Genomic DNA, 6,559 nt, shown 5'->3' with positions numbered 1-6,559 from the left:
AAGAGCTTATAGAGGTTGGGGGAGTGGACTTTCTGACCACTACTTGGTAGTGGCCAGAATTAGGATACAAGTAAGATGGAGGAATAGAAGAAAGGGAAGACGAGAGGAAGGAGTAGTTGCAAGGAGAGTGGAAAGGTTACAAGAGGATGAGAAAATGGCAGAGTATAAGAGAGAAGTGGAGGAACGATTGGGCAAATATGAATTGGAGCAGATGGGAGACGTGGAAGGTGTGTGCAGGATATTTACAGAAGAAATATGTGCAGCATGTGATATAGTGTCTGGGAGGAAGAGAAGACGGAGGGGGGTGCAAGGAACAGCGTGATGGACTGAAGAGGTGAGACAGGCTGTGCCACAAAAGAAGAAAGCATACAATGAATGGATGAGAAATAGGGGCGTGGAAGAAGTTGAGAGGCGGAAGAGAGAGTTATATGTAGAAAGAAAGACAGAGGTGAAAAGATTAGTAAGAGAGAGTAAGAAGACAGAGGATGAGGAATTTGGAAGGAATTTGAGTGTAAAGTGGAGGGACTGTAAGAAAATGTTCTGGAAAGAGGTGAAAAGAGTAAGACAGGGTGGAAGTGAAGTTAGCAGCGGAGTGAAAGATAAAAATGGTAGATTACTAGTGGAGAAGGGAGAAAAAGTGAGCAGATGGAGAGAACACTTTAAGGAATTGTTGAACATACAGGATGGAAGTAATGCGAGTATAAGTGGCTGGGGAATGGCTGGGAGAAGGAGGGAGGTGAGAAGACAGGAAGAAATCAGTAGGATAGAAGTTGTGGAAGCAATGAAGAAAGTTAAATTGGGGAAAGCCCCAGGAATTAATGGAGTGTGTGGTGAAATGCTGAAGCATAGGGGAGAGACAGTAGTAGAATGGATGTGAAAGATGTGCAGATTGGCTTGGGAGGAAGGTAGAGTCCCGGAGGATTGGAAGTCAGGTATAATTATTCCCCTGCCACGTTGAGTACACCGCTTCCCGTCCGATCAGCGAAGTTAAGCAACGTTGGGTCTGGTTAGTACTTGGATGGGTGACCGCCTGGGAACACCAGATGCTGTTGGCATCCCTGCGAGTCAAGTGGGGTTGGTGGATGATTAGTTCCCCTCCCTGTAAAACAATTAACTCTAAGCCTTTGGCCACCCCATTTGGGATACATGGCGTCTGGCAATGAATGAATGAAAATAAAGGAAAAGGGGAAAAAGAAGTGTGTGGTAATCATAGGGGCATTTGTCTTCTTAGTATAATAGGAAAAGTGTATGGTAGGATACTTATTGACAGAGTTAGAGAAAGAACAGAGGAATTAGTTGGAGAAGAACAGGAAGGCTTTAGGAAGGGAAGAGGTTGTGTAGATCAGATATTCATTCTTAGATCTTTAGTGGAAAAGTTTCTAGAGAAAGGAGAGAAGTTGTATGCGGCTTTCATGGATCTGGAGAAAGCATATGACAGGGTGGATAGACAAGGATTGTGGAAAGCATTAAGAATATATGGAGTAGATGGGAAGTTGTTGAATGCTGTGAAGATTATGTATGATGGAGCTAAGGCTGCAGTGCATGTGGATGGTGAACTAAGTGAATTTTTCTCTTTGAAGGTTGGGTTGAAACAGGGATGTGTCATGTCTCCCTGGTTGTTCAATCTGTACATGGATGGGGTAATAAAAGAGGTACAAGGTAGGGTAGTGGATGTTGGAGTGGCCCTGGTGAGAGAGGATAGTGTTTGGAAACTCCCTGTACTGTTGTTTGCAGATGATACTGTGTTGTTGAGTGAAGACGAAGGAGAGCTGCAAGGCTTGGTGGATGAGTTTGGGAGAGTGTGTAAGAAACGGAATCTAAATGTGAATGTAGGGAAGAGTAAAGTGATGGTCTTTGAGAGATGTGAAGTCAGTGAATGTACAGCGAGGTTGGATGGTGAAGAATTGGAAAATGTGAGTACGTTTAAGTACTTGGGTAGTGTGATGAGTATGGATGGAGGTTTGGAGGGTGAAGTGCTTGAAAGGGTACAGCAGAGAAGAAAGGTTGCTGGTTCTTCGAAAGCAGTGATAAGAAACAGGGAAGTGAGCATAGAAGTGAAAAAGTTACTACATGACAGTATTGTGATACCAACTATAACGTAGGGAAGTGAAGCTTGGACGTTGCTGGAAGGACACAAGTCAAGAGTGAGAGCAGTGGAAATGAGTTATTTAAGAAGAGCCTGTGGAGTCACATGGAGAGACAGGCTGACGAATAAGGATATAAAGGAGCGTTGTGGTATGGATGTGGATGTGATAGGAAGCGTTATGAGGAACACACTGAGGTGGTTTGGCCATGTGGAGAGGATGGAGGGTGAGAGACTGACGAAAAGAATGTATGTGAGTGAGGTGGAGGGGGGAAGAGGGAGGGGGAGGCCGAGGATGAGATGGAGGGATGGGGTGGAGAGGTATATGAGAGAGGGGGGTGTGAATTGGGAGCAGGGCAGTGAAATGACGGGAAACAGGGCGACGTGGAGACGATTTGTTTGTGGCCACCCCAAACGGGATTGAGGCGTCTGGCAATAGATAGATAGATAGAAGATACAACAAACGAATGACGTGTAATATGCAGATTAAATCACTATGGGAAAATCTTTAGGAAAACTCAGAACCAACTAAGACTATAGCCCTCTACCTCTCCCCTACCTTTCCACACGCCTGTTCTCGGTCTCCCTCAACATTTCCCCCTAACTTCTTTGCGTTCATCAGCTTCGGTTGTACTAATCGTCGTTGTTAACTGGGAGGAAAAAAATCTGTTGGGCACGACACTTACACTGATCAGCTCGTTTCCCGAAGCCCAGCATTCCTGCTACGTGGCACACATTATCATATACTAGTACATTATCATCTCCCGACTTGGACTTCAACGGACTCATCGTATTTTTTAAACAACGACACAGGGTTTACTTTCTCCAAAACTATATATAATATGCATAGTATAGTACTAAATGTTGCGCATATGTTTTTTAAAATCGACATACTTAATATAACATTCTCCTAGGATCAGAAGGCTATCTGGTACTTCTTGCATGCCAGTTTGTCTTATTTCCCGTTTATGGCAGATTTATAATGTGTTCTTAGTTCTCTCTTCCATAGTTTCCATAGATCAGATTAGTATTCTTGTGGGCTTAAGAGACTCCCATGTTCCCATTCCTTACAGTTTACTTTATAACATACTGTTATTTATTTGTATATTATCTGCACAATTTCACTTTAGCAAAATTACTTGAGCTTAAAATGCTCACTTCTATGCCTTCTTTGCTAAATTTATTAAATCATATAGAGGCACTACAACTTTCTTAATTATATTACACATACAGTGGGCCACTAATGCATGAACAGCATGGATGCATATATCAACATGTTGTTACTTATGCTGAGCTGAGCTTGTTTGAGGAATTTTTATGAGGCCTTATATTATGCACGAAATAAATCTAATCATCATTCATTTGTTACTGTGACCCACTTTCCCACCCAAAGATAGGGTTAGGTATGATCCGGGAACAAGGTATGAAAACGATAAAGTGGGATATCTGTCAGTACTCCCAGTAAGGTGGATCACATAATTAATTAAATGTTATATTTTGTTATTATTATTAATGATTATTTCAATGGAAGGTGCAAGCGCCTACCGTCAATAAGCTTGGTGTAGTGTCACTTTCAAGAGGCCGTGCACTGAGTGACAAGACAAATAGTTTCATATAATCCATGACATAATTTACTGCATTGCGTGGTAACCTTATAACCAAATTAATGCCTAATAGTCTGGTGGATTAAGGCGCTCCAACCGGATATGGCCCGTGGGAGTTTCCTTCCGAGAGGTAGTTGAACTATTTACTCACATAGTGGCACTAGGGGGCAGTATGTGAGTAAATAATCCAAAATCACCAATGGTGTCGGAACTGAGAGGCCTAGCCACTGACCTCTTTACTCCTGATAGAAAAAAAAAAAACTATGGATGGATGTCTTCTTTTTCTTATTTATTATTATTATTATTGGTACTATTATTATTATTATTATTATTATTATTATTATTGTTGTTGTTGTTGTTGTTGTTGTTTTATTGTAGTAGTAGTAGTAGTTATAGTAGTAGTAGTAGTAAACACAGAAGTACTAGAACAAGCCGGTAGGAGACGATGGCCAACTCTAAGCAGATCAAGCTTTCAGTGACCAGAAGTGAGTTTCGACACTGTCATTTTTATATGAAGGTACTGCAGTGCAACATGCCACCCAAGAATCATGTTCCTGGCTTAATAATCAATTGTGCCTTAGCATTTCGCGCGAGCAAGGACGTAATTATAACGCTTTTCATATTTTCTGCACTTGATGACCTTTGATCACTGACCTGGCGGAAATAGGTCATGCAGGCACGAAGCACACTTGTAGTACTCATTAACGTCTATAAGCATGCAAAGCTTCAGTCGATTCCATCCACCCACTGTGGAGCAAGGGAACTTGAAAATCGTGGAATGGCCCACCAGAGGTACAACTAGGTGGCGTTGCCAGCGAGTGGGAGTGTGTTTCGACACTAAATGTCATTTTTGTATGGACACGCTCCAGTGCAAGATTCCTTCAAAGAATCATGGCCCTGGCTTAATAATCTTCGGAGCCTTAACATTTCGTGCGAGCATAGTCGTGATTTTAGCAACTTTCACCGTTTTCGTATTTGATGACCTTTGACCCCTGACCTGGCCAAGGTAACACATAGGTATACGACAGAAAGATGTAGATGTAGTCAATGTCCATAAGCATGCAACCTTTCATTCAGTTCCATCGAGCCACTGGGGAACTAACGGGGCAGTTTTGAGAACCGGTAGCCTACTGGTTGCCAGGGTCACTGAGGCCAAGCATTGCAGGGTTGCCACTCGAAACGTAGAGGAGAGAGGGGAAAAATGGATGGCACATTTCCGATAGGGAATGACCTCAAGATTATGCCTAACTAAGTCAGTGCTTTCTATGCCCATTAGTAATGAGTCAACAATTCAAAACGTGAAAAGTACGAAAAAAACGGGAACGAGTAGTTGCCTAGCAACCAAAACCTTGGGACACAACTAGATAATGGGCTGGTCATTGTGTCCAGGTTTGGTGAGAATCGGTTAATTCTGAAAGCTAGAAGTGCCTGCAACAATTACACAAGAAAAAATTCAAAAATAATATCCAGCAATGAAAACGCGACTAACAGTAAGGGCAGCAAGGAGCTGGCCAAAACTACGAAGAAGTCGTAGCGTTTGAATGCCATGTAATCATTAGACAGACAAGCAGGTGCTGGAGGTAAGCATCCTGCTCCCACAGGTACACGACCCCAAGGTGGGTAAGCGATGGTAATGGTGAGGGTCGAGATTTTCTTATTTATTATCCCATACTTCCCCATCTCACCCCACCTCTCTCTCTCTCTCTCTCTCTCTCTCTCTCTCTCTCTCTCTCTCTCTCTCTCTATTTTCTCCTTACATCCCCACGTGTTTGGCGATTTAGAATCTTCCTCTCTTGAGTATCACACCTATTTGTCTTTTCTTACCGGCGAGTCACGCAAGTTGATCATTTTACTGTTTCGTTACCTGATGCTGTTTGTACTTTCTCGGTGCTGGAATGTTTTTTTTTTTTTCTTGTGCCACCGCAGGCGTAGATATTTACTACGGGTCAGTTTCTATGTGCATATCGATTAATGTATGAATGAATGTAGGTATAAATGTGTGTGCATATGTGTGTAAGTGTATGTGTATGTTAACAAAATATATGTGCCTGACTGATGTCAGTCACCAATAACATACGATGTGTAAGGGTATGGGAAGATATTCAGTTTTGGATCAAAGTTAAAAGATCATGGCTGACGGTCAGAGTTGTGGTTGCGACGTTTGTCATAAATATTTGATTCAATATAATTCAAACTTTACAAATTCACTGCATGTGGAGTTGGGAAGAAATTATTTGATTATTATCTAATTCAATAAAAAGTCGAGATCATAGGAAAAAGTCAGAGTTCGAACGGCGCGTCACTGTGCTCTCCACTATCGTTTGAGTTAGTTGCTATTGTTGATGTTGTACTTTAGCTGAATTTTGAACTAGGACATCAGCACGCCAATTCCGTCCGACCTACTAGGCAGATTTTCAAAGAATGAATAAGTTCACCAAACCGTACCACGTTTCACCATCCCCGCACATACGACTTATTCATCTCCACACTCCCCATCCACTTCTGCTCTCATGTGGTGAATATCACAACAAGGAATGTCTTGCCGACCAGCCGACCTACAGCGATTATTTTCACAAAGCATACTTACACCACTGGGCCTCACCACCTGCCATGATTCCAGCCCATCCCACTCTCTCGTCTCTACCCTTTCCACCCACTAGAATCGATACATCTCCATAACACTTTTTCCCGATACAGCTGATATTTAGTTTTTTTTTTTTTTTTTTTTTTTTTACGAGACCAGAATCGATTTATTTCTATATACATCAACATGAGAGACCTAATTTAATTTTATCGGACGGATGACTACAGGCAGAAATGGACTGAAGTAGTTAGAGTAGATAAAATTTCACCTGAATGGGCGTGACTATAA

At 42.1% G+C, this 6,559-nt stretch overlaps 1 pseudogene; it reads left to right on the top strand.

Annotated features, from left to right (window-relative positions):
- Positions 1-936: 936 nt before the first annotated feature.
- LOC145390477 (5S ribosomal RNA) lies at positions 937-1,055 on the top strand (annotated as a pseudogene).
- The last annotated feature ends 5,504 nt before the right edge of the window (positions 1,056-6,559 follow it).

This window comes from Coenobita brevimanus, chromosome 14 (genome assembly GCF_032717465.1).
Source record: "Coenobita brevimanus isolate Jiangsu-jjx chromosome 14, ASM3271746v2, whole genome shotgun sequence".
In the NCBI taxonomy this organism is placed as follows: Eukaryota; Metazoa; Arthropoda; class Malacostraca; order Decapoda; family Coenobitidae; genus Coenobita; species Coenobita brevimanus.
This window is presented reverse-complemented; position numbering and strand designations above follow the sequence as displayed.